The following is a 20194-nucleotide window of genomic DNA, read 5'->3' on the forward strand; positions in this document are numbered from 1 at the left end:
ACTACCCAAAACAGTTAAAGGATATTTTTTCTCTTGTGAGTTGAAATAATAAAATGATTCTGAAAACCAAGTGCAATTACTAATACTTTGTTATTTTTAATAGTGATCCTAAAATTTTTCTCATACTCAGCAGAGTGCATATTTATAAGTCTTGCATCTATAATACCTGCGGCACAGATGGCATTTAATCATGGCTCTTCTGACATTCAGCACTGCTGTAATCTGAGGATTAAATTTAGAACTCAATTAAGAAAAAGTATAGAAGCTATTTTCTGCATTGGGTTAGTCTCTCTAAGAATCACTTTTACTGAATTTCTTTGGCTTGATGCCATGAGTCTACTTTACCAGAAAGAGACCTATTAAATGCATTGTTGAACTTACTGTAACAATTCAGTTCAAATTGTTTACTATATTACACAGTGTTCACTTCAAGAGTTCTCAGGAGAAATTTCCCTCTTGTCTTAGGACCAGGCATATTATTCTTCTATGGAACATCTTATTTGCTTTTATCTTAATGGTACTATTAATAAACAGAGTGATAATGTTCTGTTTGCATTGGCTGCTGAAAAGCTTAGTTCTAAATTTGTTACACTGTTCAAGAAAGTGTATTGGATTTAATAGCATATACTTAATGTTCCAATCTCCCTCCTAGTTTCACCTTGCTTTCTTTTTTCTTTTTCTTTTTTTTCTTGACTTCACCTAAAAATATTTATTCATTGTAAAAATACAATTTTTGCAAATAGTCTTAAACATTGTACTGTGAATTCCACTGTATTATGTGAGCAGTCTTATAGCTAAAGATTTGAAAATCAGAGAAAAAAGAAAGGCAGATTTTAGTCTAATTTTCATAATCTTTTGTTCATAATCATCTAAGTTTTAAAAGACAGTGAATGTTAAATTTTCTCAAGAAAAAGAGTTTAATTGAATAGTTGGCTTCAAATGGCTGTTTTTATATTACAACTTGGGCATTTAAAAAATCTGCCAGCAGCAGAGCAAGAGCAGCTTGGCATCGTATTTTTTGTTTGTTTATTTTAATTTAGTATAATATTCCTCATAAAGCCTTGACCACATGTGTATCTAGCATATGGACTAGAGGATTTATCTGTGCTTCAGGCCAAAAGAAAAAGATGAAGAAGACTGCTGTGAAGTTTAGTACAAACCAAAATAATGAAAGTCAGATGTGAACCAAGTTTAAAATGCAAGATAGAGATTATAGCAACAGATAATTTTTATGGTCTTCAAAGGCCCTCAGGTTTTGAGAAATGTTTCTTCAGCTCTCAAATATGTCCTGGGTTTTCTCATATGTAGAATATAAACATATAAAACATCTAGCACAATGCTAACACACAGAATTTAATAAATGTCATTCTCATCCCTCCTCTCTTTTTGTTCTTACTATTGATTCACAAGACAGACTCTCTAAATGTGTTCTCTAGATATTTTTAACTTACCAATGTCTGTCCCTATTTGCAGGCCAGTTGAAAATCTCTCTTGGTAGAGTCTAAGGATCTGCAATTTTAAAGCTTTTCATGTGATTCTATTTCTATCCAGTCATTACTTTCTCAAATGGCCTCATGAAACATCCAGAAAAGTGTTTAGCATTTGATATAACTTTTGAGGCTGAATATCCATTGAATAAACCTGTGAATCTGAGAATACCAGAATATTTAGCTCAGGATAGAATTCAGAAAGAGCGACTATCATCATTTCAGCAGCAGGATACTTCAATGATTCAGTGGCTATTTTGAGCTGATATAAGGATGGGTCCTTTTAGGGAGAGTTTAAGCCCCTTCTCATCATTTCTTCTCCTTTCAGGCTTCCATACCTATAGTTTTCCTAAACCAATGCATATGAATATTACGGATGATTTCTTTGTTGTCAAATTAAAAGCTTTTCCTCATTTTTTTGATCTTAGAATCACATGGCACAACCAATTATCCTTTCCTTTGTAAGGATTTTTCCACTTTTGTTCTAGCAAAACCACACTTGAGCATTTGCTGTTTCTTGATTTTTTAAAAAAAAAATTTTGAAATACCTTATTAACTGTGATTTTATTTACATTATTTCCTTCATGCTGATTTTTGCTTCAGGTTATCTTGCTAAGATAGGCCACCTGATCAAATAAAATGGCCTCCCGTCTCATTTCTGTTTTCACTGGATCCATTGAATCCGTCTCCACACAGCATGCCGGATGATCATTTTGTTGAATTTTACTTCCAGGAGCTCAACTAGGTTCTCATAGTAAATATCTGAGACAAATGCCCTTGTGCTTCTCTTAGTTTTTCTCCTATTTCACTGGCTATTTCCTGATTCACCTTTGTTGGAATGTTCCTGACCACCCAAACACTGGATGCACCAGGGCTCAATACTCTCTGACCGCTTCTCTTCCTTATAACACACTCTGCACAGGATTTCATCCAGCTACATGACCTTAAATACAATGTCTATATGATGACTCTCAAATATCCTTAGCCATGACATTTTACCCTATATCCTGACTCACATTTCAATGTCACACTTTCTATCTCTTCCTGAATGTCTCATAGGCATCTCACATCTAACATTACCCAAAACCAAATTCCCGATCTCCTCCTCCAAACTTGCTTCTTCTAGTGTTTATTAAATTAATGATTATCATGAACAATTTTCTCATATCAAAAAACTTGGAGCCACCCTGGAATCCTTTCTCCCACGCTCCATATACAAAATTTCATCAAACCCTGTCAGAGATATTTCCAAATTAATTCCAGAATTAGACTACTTTTAATTACCTCCACCTTAGACCAATACACCATCACACTTTATTTGAACTAACGCTACAGCCTCCTAATAAATCTTTTCTTGTCCATTTTTAGGCTGTATCCAGTGGTGATCTCTATGAATGTAAATTCTCCCCTTACACACACTTAGGCCTCTAATGGCTTCTCAATAATTTAAAATAACATTTCCAATGCTTCCCATAGCATAGAAGGTCCTATGTTATCCGCTATGCGTAACTTTATCTCGGATTTCTTCTTCTACACAATCCTTATGATCATGGAACTCTAGGTACTCTGCCCTCTGCCATTCCATAATCTTTCTCAGATGTTTATCCCACCTTGGCATCTACTACTGTTATTGCCTAGAACACTTCTCACATATGTCTACATGACCGCACATTCACTGTGTCTTTGCTCAGAAGTCACTTTCTTAGAGAGGCCTTCCTTGATTCCCATATCATGCTCTATCTTCCTATCCTGCTTAAAGTATCTTTATAGCACCTATCTAGATGGAATTTTGTTATGTAAGAATGCCTTTTTTAATTTGAATTTTATTTTATTTTATTTTTTTATACAGCAGGTTCTTATTAGTTGTCTATTTTATGTGTATTAGTCTATATAGGTCAATTCCAATCTCCCAGTTCATCCCACCACCCCCCTCCCCAGCTTTCCCCCCTTGGTGTCCATACATTTCTTCTCTACATCTGTGTCTCTATTTCTCCCTTGCAAACCAGTTAATCTGTACCATTTTTCTAGATTCCACATATATGCATTAATATACGATATATTTTTCTCTTTCTGACCTACTTTACTCTGTGTGACAGTCTCTAGGTCCATCCAAGTGTCTACAAATGACCAATTTTTGTTTCTTTTTATGGCTGAGTAATATTCCATTGTATATATGTACCACAACTTCTTTATCCATTTGTCTGTTGATGGGCATTTAGGTTACTTCTGTGTCCTGGCTATTGCAAACAGTGCTGCAATAAACATTAGGGTGCATGTGTCTTTCGGAATTATGGTTTTCTCTGAGTATATGCCCAATAGTGGGATTGCTGGGCCATATGTTAATTCTATTTTTAGATTTTTAAGGAACCTCCATAGTGGCTGTATCAATTTACATTTCCAGCAACAGTGCAAGAGGGTTCCCTTTTCTCCACACCCCTTTCAGCATTTGTTTTTTGTAGATTTTCTGATGATGCCCATTCTAACTGGTGTGAGGTGATACCTCATTGTAGTTTTGATTTGCATTTCTCTAATAATTAGTGATGCTCAGCAGCTTTTCATGTGCCTCTTGGCCATCTGTATGTCTTCTTTGGAAGAATGCTTTTCCATTTATTTATTGTTCTTTTGCATTTTACCTACCCACTAGAATGTAGGATCCACGAAAACCAGAGAACATGTCTGGTTTTTCCTTGTTTTATGCCCAACATTGAGAATAGTTCTTAGCATATGGTAGACACTTACTAACCATTTTATTTGTTGAAAGACTATATGTCAGATTGACATCTATTTTCTGATTCTTCCATGGTTGAAATAAACCATTCATTAGGGTTTCATTCTGTCTGCTCTGATCCTCTGCTTGAGAGTTATCACACTGTTATCTCACAGAACACTCTCCAGTTCTGTTTGAAGCAAGCAGCTTTGACAATATATGTTGCCATTTCTCAAGTTTATTTAAACATCCAGTTAAATTTTTGCCCACTTCTTCGCTTCCTTTATATTTGATTTCCTTCCTATTTTTAAAATTATTTAATTTATATTCTATTTTATGGATTTCAGAAATGTATTTATCTAATGGAAAAAATATCATTTATATTAATGTATGTGTTTAACTGATGCCACAGATGGCCATGCCCCAGTGTTTGAGATGGCATGAGGAATGTAGCATTTCATTTTGTAGGAAATTGTTTACAAGAATATAATATAGCTCAATTTATCTATTAGAGAGACCACATCTATTTCTCTAAAGCTGTTAAAATAAATTCAGGGTACATGTAACTTTGCAACAAAACCAAGGCTTTATGAGACATTTTTCTGTTCTTGTTGAATGTGTATGAACTGTCAAACATTGTTGTAATTTAAAGTGATTTTTATTTTTGGTAATTTAAATAAAAGCTCATGCTGAGAATATTCAAATATCTTCCTCTGAACATAATTAACATGATGAGTTAGATTTTAAAAAAACAATAATAAAACAGAAGTTGTAAAACCAAGTAATCAGAAAACTCTCCAGTACTGTGTGAATTAGCATTTTTCAATGGTCAAGTCTCTTGCAATACAAACAATTTTATTTTAGCTGTTAATATTTTAAGATTATTATAAAAAGGAGGATTAGTATAATCATGTTTTACTCCTCTGTCTAATAATACACAGACACTTCCTTAGCTGCAGTGAAAGAATTTTCCTTGTGGAATATTGCATTAGCAGAGCTATGACAAAAATCAAGCCAACAAATCAGTTTCACATCAATTCTGTTTTTCTTTCATGAGATTAGAGAAATGAAATATGAGTGGTAAATTTTCTTTCCAACTCTTCTCTCAGAAATCCATTCCCTGGAATACCACATGTCACAGTTGATATTCAGATGCCATCATTCCCTCAGCAGAAAGCAAACTTGGCATTCTAAGTTTATGGATCTCATCCCACTTCATCTATAGCCATGTCCTAACTCCATCCTGCCTGCTAGTGTCCAACAAATACTTTAGTTCAAATAATTGTTGTAACATGAAACTCATTTAAAGTATAATAAATAATAGCAGCCCGTTGAGATTAATAATTAATATATCTTAAAACACTGGCATAGGTTTAACAAACATAGTAAAAATAGAAAGAGAAAAAGATATCATCTTTTGGACACCATTCTTATTTTTGATTTAGAAGTCTGGTGTCTAAACTCTAATTATAGTGACCCAGCAAATTGATATCTAAAGTCTATCCTTGATTATCACCTTTGTTTCTCTATGTGTCTGGAAATTCATAGAATGGTTAGAGATGCAAGTGACCTTCAAATCTGATCACTTTCTTAAAATCATTTGCGTTACAGATGCAGGAACGGTGGCATTATCATTAATCATTCATGCATGAACATGGTATTAGAGTTTAAGCTAGAATTCTGGCTGAGCCATTCTTCTAGAAAAGGGAACTTGTTATACTCCAGGACTTATTCCAGCAATGAGCAGCCCTATTCATCAAAAAGATCTACGGTAAACTCAAGTATGCCTTCAGTTTCAACTTATTTGTCCTAGTTTTATCCAGAGGGAAAAGAATATTTTCTATTACCACATTTGCAAAATGATCCTTCAAACATACATAGACCTGTCTCATGTCTCTTCTCATTCTTCTCTTCTCCAAAGTACATGCATGCAGGCTTTCAACTGCTTTTCATAAAACAATCTTATCATCATTTTGGTCCCAACATTTTTTCGTATCTTCCTCAAATCAAAGTGCCAGAAACTGAATACAACTGACATGCAATTAATAAACATTGATCTTAATCTGAGTCAAGGCATTTGGTATCTACCTAGTGCTTCTTGAATACATGATGCTTACTCTTTCCTAGTTTGAACATTAATGTAATCTGCTGTGATTTTCATCCTTTTTTCCTTTTCATTCCTCCTTCTCTTCTTCTCCCTTCTCTCTCTCTTCTACCTTCCCCTGCCCCCTTTTATCCCCACTCTCTTTCTGACTGCAGGTTCTGGAATTCTGACTACTGTAAAGAAATGTGAAGGGTATAAGATTTTACCCTACTTACAGCTAACATATTAGCCTACCACAATCAGGAACAAAAGACTGGATGACTCAAAGCAAACACACTAGCCAGAGTACCAGGATTTGCATGAGTTTCCAGAGTCCCAATTCCCACAGAATGTTTCAAAGAGGATGAGAAGATGCTTGTATATCCAGGTTCCATTACAGAAGATAAACCCTCAGGTTAGGGAATCTGAATCATCTATAATGGACAATAAACCTGCCTGACCTTTATATTACAAGAGGACATTGTTTTTATTGTAGTAGGCAAAAAAATAAAAAACAAACCAAAAAAACCCTGCCCTTTGACCTGGAGAAAGATACATCTGCCTGTTTTCCAAGGCTGTTCACTATACGAGCATCTTTGACAAAATAGTCTGGAACAAAGTCAGTCAGCACTTCTACTCATAATACACACAGGATTGCAGAAGACCCAATAACTACCTTATAATATCTTGGTATTATTATTTCTGTGGGTTGATTTTTTTAAATTAAATTTTGAAAATTTTCAGCCACTATTTCTCTAAATACATTTTTTCCTTAAATACATTCTTTCCTATTTTCACTTTCTTCTCTTTTTGAGACTGGAATTAGATGTGTGTTGGACTATCCCACTGATTATTAAATCCCTTGGACTTATTTATTTTTTCCTCTCTGAGCTTAAGCTTAGATGATTTCAGTTAATTTGACTTCATATTTACTAATTCTTTCTTGTGGGATGTCCAATGTGCTGTTAATCCCATCTAGTAATTTTTTTTATTTCAGATAGTTTATTTTTCAGTTATAAAATTTCGATTTGATCCCCTTTTACACTTTATTAATTTTACATGAAATTTCCCATTTCTTCATCCATTATTTCCTACATTACTATAGAATCTTAAGCTTATTTTATAGTTATTTCAACACCTGTTCTAATTGTATTTCTGTTTTCATATACTGACCTTTTCTTCTGATTCTGGATTACATTTTCTCTTTTTTCTCATCTCTAGTACATTTTAATTACATACTGGATGATATGTCATGATATGATATTTTGATTTTGTAACTTTCCTCTGAAAATTGAATTTTGTGGTAATGGACAGTGAAATAACCAGATTACCTTAAATTTGTAGATATTTGATTTGATACTTTGTAGTGTGAGTGTATTTAAATTTTGTGTTTTGGTAACTCTATTATTTTTTTTAGCAATCCCACTCCTAGGCATATATCCAGAGAAAACCTTAATTTGAAAAGATACATGCACCCTAATGTTCATAGCAGCACTATTTACAATAGCCATGTAAAGCCATGGAAGCCATCTAAATGTGCATCAACAGAGGAATGGATAAAGAAATGTGGTACATAAATACAATGGACTATTACCAGCCATAAAAAAGAATGAAATAATGCCATCTGCAGCAACATGGATGGACCTAGAGATTATCATACTAAGTGAAGTAAGTCAAACAGACAAAGACAAATATCATATGATATCACTTATATGTGGAATCTAAAAAACAAAAATGATAAAAATGAACTTATTTACAAAACAGAAAAAGACACACAAACTTCAAAAACAAACTTATGGTTACCAAAGGGGAAATGTGGTGGGGCAGAGAGATAAATTAAGAGTTTGGGATTAACATATACCCACTACTAGATATAAAAGAGATAATCAACAAGGACCTACTGTATAGCACAGGGAACGCTACTCAATATTCTGTAATAACCTAAATGAGAAAATAATCTGAAAAAGGATATATGTATATGTATAACTGAATCACTTTGTTGTACACCTGAAACTAACAAAACATTTTAAATCAACTATACTCCAATATAAAATACAATTTTTAAAACTGTGCCTAATCCTAAGGATAATATGTTAGTCATAACATGCAGCCCTCCTGGAGTATTAATGGAAAGTCCAAGGTATCTGGCACATTTCTCTATGTTGTCAAGACTCAACTCCAAACAGCACAGAGAAGCAGCTGAAATCTCTGCTCCGGTCTTTAAGCTTTCCTGCTGTGATTTTCTACCTCTGCTCTTTGGAATCTTGTCGGCAGTTCTGAGGTCAATTAAAAAACCTAAGGAAATTTATATACATATTTTTGGCTTATCCATTTATGGCTCTCTCATATCCCAACGTCCCTTTCACTTTCCAGTCTCTCTTAATGTCATATATTTCTCAGGCCAGTAAGAATGTAACTTTCTGCTGTGTTCTGCTCAATAGGGACTAAGAAGTGCCCTCAGGGGAAAAGCTGTATAAATGAAGATCTCACCCAAATTAAGTCCTTTCTGGTTCAGGGGTTAAATTCCTTCCTATATCTGTGAGCCTTTGGTCACACTTCAGTGCCTTTAAATATGATGTTTTTTATATCTGCCCAACAGTTGGTAATGTTTTCTGCAGGGGGCTTAATTTGATATAAGCTACTCTGCCATTACTGGAACTAGCTCTGTAATTTCTAGCTGTGTGATTGTATGAAAGTAGGAAAGTTTATTTTTTTTAAATGTGCTTCTTTCTCACCATTAAATTAGTGATGTTAAGAACATATACTCTGTAAGGATGTTGTGACATTCAATTGTGAACATTAATGTAAAACACTGAAAAGAAAGCTTGGTACATCATAAGCACCCAAAAATTTTACTATTATGTTTAATATAGAAACATCTTACACAAAAAAATCTCAGGACTAATATGCTTAGGTTATCAATAAAATAAACCTATTTTTATTGATTTTTGGGGTCACTTTCTTGATTGCAAACTTTCTAAAATCTACTCTATTTTCATATGATAATGAGAAATATTTAATTCCTGCCACCAAAATGTTATTTTTAAATAGATGAATAATTACCACACAATAGGTTTATCTTATGCTATTTTTCCCTGAAGAGTAGTAAAAGTTATGCACACTAAATATGCATCTATTTAAGTAGATATTAATAGGTCAATCTACTATAATTTTTTATCCTCCCTTGAGATGAAAAGCAAAAAGTACTTCACGTAATATTCCATGTACATCTTTTGGTTTTATTTTGGTCACATTTTCATTAAAAAATAACTAAGTGAACAATACCCAAATAAAAATTGTTAATTTAGTACTTGACACCAGTCTTACATATGAGCATATACACAGAAACACTTAGACACACAAACACACAATAGCCTTGTGGTGGTGGTATTTCTAAGCCTTTAATATTAGAGTTGTAGGAAACACTAACTGGGTATGAATAAATTGTTGAGTTTGGTCTTATTATACAGAGGTTTTCCTCTTCTTTTTAAGACCATTTTCTCATTGTCCTGAGTTTCTTCTCAAGCATGTAGAGCAAGACTAAAATGTTTCAGGGACAATACAACAAAAACAGAAATATTTATTTCATTGCACAATTGTTACTGTCAATTCTTTTTAAGTAAAGAACCATCAACTTTTCTTTTAAACTTTAGCTAGATTGATTTATTAGTTGTATGGAGGATCTTAGGGAAAATTACCAAATATGGTTTAAAACCTCTAGAACTGCCATATAATTATTTTGTTTCTCATAGAAAAGACGAGATCAACACATTATCACTATTGTACTCACTATAGGTAGGCCAATTTCACTGAACTCTTTCCTGGAAGGAAAAAAAAAAAAAAAAAAGGGCTTCATGTGGTCACTATAGGTAGATAATTTCCTGCTTAAAGTTATTTTACTTAGTGATTTTTCTCTTTACACTTTTTGGTGTAAATAAACAGATTAGGGAAAACTTAATAACCTGCAGTGTCCTGAGAATTTCCTCCATGGAACTAAAAGATAAATAAATAAAATTAAATTTTAAAAAATAATGATAGATAAAGATAGTAACATCAAGGCTAAGACGGAATGATGTCTGCAGGTTTGGCAGACCCTAAAACATTCATTACTTGACCTGTTCTCTGATTTATACTCCGACTGTTTAGAGGCTCATTGGAATAGCTGGATCTCTTTTGCTTGGATTTTATATAATATCCACACTTTGGTAGATATTCAATTTCCTTTAGACTGTGCATAAATTGAAAACATTTTAAATTACATAAATATATACACAAATGTGTTGTTAATTCATTTGATTTAGCTTTATCAAATATTATCTTCATGTTTAAAATCCTGGTTCTTTTGTTTGTTTACTCATACCTAGTTTAACACTTTTTTGTCCTGCTTCATATGAGTTGAAGTAGCAGTTACATTATGAACACATTTGTGAGATGCTTTTGTATTTTTTTAAATAAATGTTTTAACTTTTTACCTTTTCTATACACTATATCTGTAAGAGTTATGGAACTTTGGGGGCAAAAACATTTAATCTTTGTTGAATTTACACTGTAACCTTTAATGCAAATGAGAAACATTAATGCAATAAACTTTACTTAAGGAATATTTAAGTATTTTATGTAACCATTGTTAGGCTTGAGAATTGTCATTTCTCATTCCCATGCTTCCAAAATGGAAAAAATATGCACTGAAATAATATGTATTTGTTTATTATTATTGGAATCCAATTCCAGTTGCTAAGTAATATTTTGCTGAATGTGAGTAGTTCTTTACCTGTCAGGTTCTTTGCTTTATAATCAGTTTATCTTTACAATGTTTCACACAATGTGGCTACTCTTAACCTTCAAAATATTTCCCAAACATACATATCTTAACAACCCCTTGAGTATCTACCTAGTTATAATATCACTTGAGTCAAGCATGGAGCCACAAATAACAGTGAAAATGACTAGGAATCAGAGATTCCTAACTTTCAGATGCTGATATTATCATTATACTTCAAAGACTGCACAATTTATAACTTTTTCAAATCATTTAAACTAGTATCACCTATAATATAAGGTATTTCTAAAAGTTGTAAAAGTCAGAGCTTTTCATAAAAATTGCATTATTTTTCTGTTTGGAAAAAATTATGAAATATTATTTACCAAGTTATGAATTTATATCTTTTTTTTCTTTTTTTTGCGGTATGCGGGCCTCTCACTGTTGTGGTCTCTCCCTTTGCGGAGCACAGGCTCCGGACACGCAGACTCAGCAGCCACAGCCATGGCCCACGAGCCCAGCAGCTCCACGGCATGTGGGATCTTCCCGGACCGGGGCACGAACCCATGTCCCCTGCATTGGCAGGCGGACTCTCAACCACTGCGCCACCAGGGAAGCCCTATATCTCTTTTTAAAATAATTATTTATAGGAATGAACTAGTACATTTTAAAAACATGTGCTAGTCAATTAAATTTAAGTGCAGTGGCTGAAATTCAATTAAATCTTATGAGTTTGTTTCATAAACAATATGCCAATTGTATCTTTATTGATTTATTTAATTTTGTTTCCTTTCTAATTTTACATCAAATACTATTCAAAAATGGTAACAAAGTATTATAAAATAATTATGTCTTGGAAAACTAGGATATTTAAAAACTGAAATGTTTTATAAAAAATCTGAAAGTTTAAACTATAAAACATTTTGCAAAACAAGTTTTTGCAGGTAACATTATCATGTTTGTATTTGGAGGTATTCTTCCTAAAGCAGTTGCAAGGATGATTTTTTAATTCATTTATCTGCAGATCTTCAGCTTCTTCCAGTTGGGAATTTGTCAATTTAGCACTGATACTTATGTATTAGCTTACACTGCACATTCTGACTACTAAATACTGATAATGATGCTTAGAGTAAACATTTATGTGATATTTATAATGTGAACAGTTCTGCCCTAACAGTTCATGTATCAATTCATTGAATCCCCAAACAATTATATCAGGTAGGTATTTTTTTATTATTCCCATAAACCACAGAGATTAAGAAACTTATGCAGATATGGAATTAAAAACTCAGGAAATCTGGCTTCAGAAAATGTGCTCTTTTGCTATCCTACCTCTCTATAAAAATAAACCATCAAAAACACATCAAAAGTAAATATAAGTTGATTTAAACTTAAAAACCAAAAAACAAAAAAATGTTACAGCTATTATCCTGAGAAGATTATAATACAACAGTTCTCATTGACCTTCTTGATGTATAAAAATCATTCATTTTCTAAAAATGTCTTCTCCAGGAATGCTTTTCTATCACTATGCTTTCTTTCAGACCATTCCTTCTGATATTTTCTCAACCATTAGTTTCTACAATTCTAAAACTTATCTCAACCTATGGTTTTCTAATTTTGCTGATAAGAAATCTAAGATCTTTTCAGATTTTCAAGAGAAGAGATACTGTAATTCTAAGTATTATAACACTGTCATTTATGACTGAAGTTATATTGTTACCGAACCAAACCTGGGTCCATTTGCCTGACACACAGCAAAGGTGAGCTACTGACACTGGGTTGTAGTGATTGAAAGTACAGTGTTTACTGCAGGGTCAAGCAAGGCAAAAGTTCAAGCTCATGCTCAGAAGACCAGAACTCCCTGACAGCTTTGAGAGAAGGATTTTTAAAGACAGTGTGAGAAAGAGAGAGTCACAGAGTGTGTACAATTCTCTGATTGGTTGATGGTGAGGTAACATAGTGATGTTTTAGGAATCTCGATCATCAACCTTATGGTTCCAACTGGACTGGGACCTACCTGCTGGTGGTCAGTATGCAGTTAAATTATTCCACCTGGTGAGGGATTTAATATCTGCAAAACAACTCAAGGATATGGCTCAGGATATTATCTATAGCCCTCGAGGAGGAACTAATTGTCCTTGATTGTGTTTTATGACTAAATTATTATTATTTTGTCTTGCTTGACTGTTTTCCTTTGTTTCTGTTTTTTGTTTTTCTTTTCATTTTTCTGATTAAATTTGTTCTTTGGAAATCAGGGAAGGTCTAGGAGGCTAAAGCCTTTTTACAAACAAGAGGTGGCAGGGGAGGGTCTGTCCCTGGGAAGCCCCCACATGGACCTGCTCGGTTTCAGTATACTATGAAAAATGAAGAATTTTTTCTTCACCAAATTGGTATCTGTCTTTCTTGAGACAGTTATGTAATTATTGTCTCTTCTTTTATCCATGAACTGCTTAGGTGCAATCATTGGTTTCCGTGTCTGAGTTTACTCAGCCCTATATCTCTATCCTCCTATATCTACCAACCCAAACAACTATAGTTCATTATTTGTTTATTTGGATGCACTGTGTGACTTGTGGGATTTTAGTTCCCCGATGAGGGATTGAACCTGGGCTCTTAGCAGTGAAATTGCTGAGTTCTAACGCCTGGACCTCCAGGGAAATCCCTATAGTTTCTTTAAATGAATGTTTTATTCAAGGGCAAACTGCTTCAAATACAGTGTATCAAACTCTCACAAAGAATATGCCAGTATTACACAATCAGCTGGGCAACATTTCAGTGCCAACTGAAATGAGAAAGACAAATACCATATAATACCATTTATATGAGGAAGCTAAAACATGACACAAATGAACCTATCTATGAAACAGAAACAGACTCACAGACATAGAGAACAGACTTTTGGTGGCCAAGGAGGATGGGGCTGGGAGAAGGATGGAGTGGAAGGTTGAGGCTAGCAGATGTAAGCTATTATATACAGAATGAATAAATAGCAAGTTCCTACTTGTATAGCATAGAGAACTATATTCAGCATCCTATGATAAACCATAACAGAAAAGAATATTTAAAAAGGAAGGTATACATTATATACATATACACACACACATATATATAAATGAATCACTTTGCTGTACAGCAGAAATTAACATATTGTAAATCAACTATACTTCAATTTTTAAAAAAAGGTTGTGTGTGCTCACTTTGGAAATAAACATAGAAAGAATCTTCACAAATCCATAAAAAAAATAAAGTAGAACAATAATAGAGGGCTTAGCAAAAGTGACAAGCTGACAATTTGACTTTTAAGTTTTCTTATTACGCAGAAAACTCAATTAAATCTCTCTTTTGCACCTTTTACAAAATGATTTTCATTTACTTTAAATCAATGAAAACTACACGTAACCCCAGCTTAGAGCTGGTCTTCCAATGCTGAAGCTTCCCCCCACAGAGCACCACATTTATACACTCCTTCTTCCTCCTAATGAAGTTGCACAGAGGATCAACAGCAGTTGTTAGCTGCTGTGGCCCAGAAATTTTATATCTGCCTGTCCTGTAGATCTCTAATAAAACTTTAAGGCTATAGAAGTAGAAAGATTATATGGGTGATGATTAGCAATCTCAGAATATGAAATTGCTACAAAATGTCTTATTTGCAGCTTTTTTTGGCACTGAATTTGCAACTTAGCACTATGAGAATGTTTCCATTTGGTCATCAGCTGAGCTAAGGCACAGATAATTTGTTCAGACTCCAAAAGTGATAATTAAGGTTATTACAGTAATAACCCCAAGCATATTTGTAGACTTCCTAGGCAAGAATGATAACCAGCTCATCATATTTTAACTAAATGGTAGTCATTTTGTTTTCTAAAAATAAAATTGGATCCCATTTCATTTTCAGTTCAATGGTATATTTACTATATTAAACATTTTAGTTTTCATTTGACATTAAAACACTTTTTGTCTTACCTGACCCATATTATCAAACTAAATATAAAGTAATATTATGCCTATAGTAATCATTAAAACATAGTAATACATTTTTAAGGAGGCAGCTGACTTTTTTAATACAATTATGACTATTGCAATTTTATATGTTCTTCATAAACAGAAAAAGTACAGATAATACTCTTGCAAATTTTAAGTAAGTAAATGGATCTATAAAAAACGTAATTGAATCAAGGCAATGCTCTAAGTGGATAATTTTGTGTTTATAATTATAGCTTTTCTTTCTCATTATTATCATTATAAATTGCAAATTAGATTTCTAAATATTTAGGAGCTGCCTACAGAATAACAGATGCTTAAGTAACTTCATAGGCAAGGAAAAGATTGATGGACAAGGATTACTAAACCCAGGATTTGCCTAGGGTGTATAAAATAGAGAAGATTATGGGTATTCTTTGAACTACAAACTATAGTTTGCTTTGAATAAATTGAGATTTTTCTGTTAAATATTTTGCTTCCTTGACAAAATTTCCTGATGATTAGAACAGTTTCATATTGTTTTTTCATTAAATTTTTTCATTCTCTTTCAAACCAAATGTGTGACTGCAATCACTCATCATTTTCTCTTTAACAATCAAAGTGGTAAAAGTTTAAAATACTTTATTTCAGAAAACTAACCACCATTAAATTTACTCTTCTTATTACTATTTTCATTTAAAACCACAGTATTCCTTTTAGTTTCATTTTTACAGTCAAAATATTGGATAGAAAATAGTAGACTGCATGAAAAAGAAACAGCAACTTAAGGCAAACAATATTTTTTTAATATTTAATATCTTATTATTCTTAAAGTCATTTAAATGGGGAATTGGTGAAACTCAGTTTTGTTCCCATCATGTGACTTGGAATTGTTACATTAATCTTCTGTTTGTTTCTTTGACTAGAAAATAAAGGACTTGAGGTAAATGATGTTATAATGCAATAGTTTATATTTGCACTTTGGAATGTAATGATATTTTTGATACTTTACATTGTAGCTAATTATTAACGCAAACAAAAAGTATCAGGTTCTATGCCTGAGACCAGAGGAATCTGAATGAAAGTAATGTGGTTTCTCTCTCTCTTCCTTCCATATGGGCCGAAGTGATAGGTCCTGAGATGGCAAAGCTAAAGGATAGAAGGAGCCCTGCTGTATATGTATATATGTGTGTGTGTGTGTGAGCACATGTGTGTGTTTATGTGTATATGCACATGTATATACACATACGTATATGTCTATACACACATGCACACATACAAATACATACAACATATAGTATACATATTGTAACAGCTACTAATACACTGAGTACAATTATAGTGGTCCACATATGTGCTAAGATAAGAATTGAGCCCTGTGAATATCTGCTAGATTATAATTTTGGGAACATGTCTGAATGAGGAAGTATCTTGGCATTTATGAGTAAAAAAAAAAAAAAAAACAGAAGTCAAAGGGCCTGGAACAAAGTGAGCAAGGATGGGGACAGGGAAGAGAGGGTAGAGGGGTTGGAAAGGGCTAGATGATATAGTGCTAAGTAAATCATGTCGCAAAGGGGGTAAGTTTGCTTCCACTGAAACAAACAAAAAATTAAACAAAAACAAAACCTTTTTTTCCCTAGAGCTTTAAGTAGGGAAATGGTGAAACAAAAATTGTCTTACAGAAAGTTCACTATGGCTTCTGGAGAGTAGGAGAGCCAAAGTGAAAGCTGATTGATAATCATGAAGCTATTGGTAGAAGTCAAGGGTGAGACCATGGTGTCTTTGGTGGATGCTGACCGTTAAGTTTGAGAAATGTAGGTAGTGATTAAGGTTCACTGAATGCAGGGGATGGAAACCTGCAGAACGTGAAACACCAGTAATTACATTTTTAATAGCAAGTGTTTTATTTCTAGCTTAGATTTTTAGAATTTTTTTCTATATCAGATTATACTCACAGAAATCGGACTGAAAGAGAATCACGATCCTACTCTATTAAAGTTTTGTCCCATGAATGAACTCTACAACTTGCAGTGTATCAAATACTTTAAAAAATACTGTATATCTTGTAATCTTCTTTCAATAGACAGACATACTCAAACTTTCAGTTCTCAAGGCCTTTTTAATAGTACTCTTAAAAATAATTACAACCCCAGAGAGATTTTTTCTTTTTTATGTGTTATATCTATTTATATTTATTTGCCCACTTAGAAATTAAAATGGGGAATTTAAAAATATTACTTTATATAAAATAAAATAAATTCATGTTATCACAAAAACATTTAAAAGAACATTAAATATTCTAAAACCAAACTAATTAGGGAAGAGACATTGTTTTACATTTTTTCAAGTATAGCCTTGCCTACTACAAGATAACTGGATTTTCACATTTATTTCTACATTCAGTCAGTTTTGATATGTTGTTTGGTTGAAGGACGTGAAGAACATTCAGCCTCACACAGAAATATGTGGATATACATGTTTGAAACCACATTAAATTTGGTCACCGGCAAAGCCTAGTTAACAATTCCCAGGAAATAAAAGACTTTGAGTAACAAAATAAAGTGTACCTTTTTTTTTCTTCTCTTTTGTGCTTAGTCCAGTTTCACTTGCTCATAGGGTGCCACGTTCAGAGGTCTTGTCCTTGACTTCACAACAAAGATCCTCGAGCAAAAAGCTACGCCGGATACCTCAGCTCACAGAAGTGCTGTGGAGACGCCGCAATTCAAGATGGCGGGGCCGGGTGCTGAGAGGCTGCGCCCTGTCCTGCAATCCCGAGCTGTATGCAGCACAGCTGCACCCAACGCGCAGAACTCCGCCCCCTTCCCGCTGAAGAGAACCCTATAAAGCAGCCCCGCCCTCACGGCCTGCGGGGGATAGTGTGCGCTGTAGAGCTTTAGCTCGCGTCTTTCCATCTCTTGATCAAAGAATAAATTTCCTTTGCTTCTGAAAGGAACTGGGAATTGGCTCAAACAATGCTGGGCAGGAGGACTCTTGTTGCGGCCCGACAGGAAAGGGTAGGTAACGGTTTCTTTAAAATTAGATGCGTATGGAATGTGAAACCAAATCAATTAACTTTTTGTATTTCATTATATTACAATCCATTGATCTACGTTGCCCTTTCACTGCATCCCTATCCACTTGTGATGTTACATTACAGTCATTAAGGAAATGGTTGTTCACTGAGTTATCCAGATATGCCAAATACTGACATATGTTGGGTTTTTTTTTTTTTTTTTCCGGTACGCGGGCCTCTCACTGTTGTGGCCTCTCCCGCCGCGGAGCACAGGCTCCGGACGCGCAGGCCCAGCGGCCGTGGCTCCCGGGCCCAGCCGCTCCGCGGCACGCGGGATCCTCCCGGACCAGGGCACGCGGACCCACGTTCGCTGCATCGGCAGGTGGACTCTCAACCACTGCGCCACCAGGGAAGCCCCTGAGATATGTTTTTAAATAACATCAACTAATACCTGTGCTAATATTACCACCAGGTTTATCAACAAAAACTTTACTGGCAAGCTGTGAAGGTTTCTGCACTCGATTCGGTGTTTTAAAATTCTAATATTTGGTTGAAAGCTCAAATGTTACCATTCACAACAAAAGTATCATTTGTTTTCCTTGAAGAAATAAGTCCGTTTCTTTACTTTTTAAGACAATATCTGTAAAATATTTAAGTCGTAATAAGCACCGTTTATCAGCCAGAATTTCTCTCTAGTGAAAATGGTTTACATTAAAAACAACTGGACTTACTAGCTGATGCCCTAACCCCCCACAACCCTGTAAGCGCTCTGGGGCTGCCCTGGGAGCACCTCCTGTGGGAGCCGAAGGCCGTGGGCGGAGGGGCTTGGAGGAGCTTGGCCGGCTGGCGGTAAACAAGAGGCCAGGCTGGAGCCACAGATGCAGCAGCAAAGCTGCCGGTCCTTCGTGGTGAAGGATTGGGGGACGCTTCTCTCCTCTGTGTCGTTGGTAGTTTGAGTGGGGAAGAGATGGCTAACAGTGTCACAACCTTTCTGCAGGACCTTGCCAGGGGAATTAAAAACTCCATTTCTGGAAGTTGTACCATCTCAAAGCTAGATGCTCACATTCAGGAAAAGAGAGAGGAACAGCGTCTAAGAGGGCTAGTAGTGTCCTGGCTCAGAGCATAGAGAGGAAGCAAGATTGAGCCACCTATTGTCAGTGAACATTTCCAGTGCTGCGCATGAAATGGCAGAGTACTCTGGTTCAGTCTCCTCCTGCTCTTATCAAGTGTTTATTCCTTTGCTTCAGTAAGTAATGGCCCAAATTATCAGTGATCCATCTCTACATAGAGGTGTTTGGTTCTGGCTGGAATTTTCCTCCCATCAATTTTCAGTGCTCCCCCTGTTGGTGCTCAGCAAAGTTGTGAATGCGATTTGGTTTCAGGATATAGCTGATCTGGAATTTGAGGTATCTGGGATGAAACCCATTCCCTGGTGTCAGCAAAATAATTGCTGACATGCTCTTCAACCTTTTGCTGCAGGCTCTTTTTATCCAAGGGATGCTTGTGAGTCTCTTTCCCATGCATTTTGTTGGTCAACTGGTTAGTCTCCTGCATATGTCTCTTTTCTATTCACTATACTGGACTTCCCAGCAGATGCCACGCCTCCTACATTATTGGTGGCTGCCTTTTCTCGGTCCTCTTCCTCTCGTTTATTATCAGCACTAATGAAGCCAAGACCCCTGGCAAAGCCTACCTTTTCCAGCTGCACTTCCTTTTCCTTGGTGGTTTTCTTAAGCAACAGAATCTTCCACAAAATGGTGTACCTGCAGTCTGCCCTGAGTAGCTCAACCTCTGCAGAGAAGTTCCCCCAAGGTGTTAGTCTATTGTAGAGCTGAAGGCTGCTGCAGGTCACGGTGTCGGCCATCCAGAGGGGATGGATGGGGTTGGGAGGACCCTTTGGGAGCTGTTTTCCTTGTTCAACTCCCCCACTACGGAAGGCAGGACCCACCGTGCCAAGGGTCCTTTGCATATTCCCTTCTTTCTGAGGAATTGGGATTTGTGTCTGGTGTACCTAAGGCAGAACCTTTCTGACACCAGTAGGTTGATTTTTAACACTGGTGAATCTGAAAGGATCACAGGTTTTTCTGCAGCTCTTTTCTAGCATTGGCCAGCCCCCCTGCCTGAAATGATTTGAATACTTTTCTCCCTGTGCCATTTACCCTCCCACCACCTCTTCCTACCT

General features: G+C 35.2%; 1 pseudogene; it reads left to right on the forward strand.

Moving 5' to 3' along the window:
• Positions 1–18979: 18979 nt before the first annotated feature.
• LOC131756805 (etoposide-induced protein 2.4 homolog pseudogene) lies at positions 18980–19841 on the forward strand (annotated as a pseudogene).
• The last annotated feature ends 353 nt before the right edge of the window (positions 19842–20194 follow it).

Source organism: Kogia breviceps, chromosome 5 (assembly GCF_026419965.1).
Source record: "Kogia breviceps isolate mKogBre1 chromosome 5, mKogBre1 haplotype 1, whole genome shotgun sequence".
Taxonomy (NCBI): Eukaryota; Metazoa; Chordata; class Mammalia; order Artiodactyla; family Physeteridae; genus Kogia; species Kogia breviceps.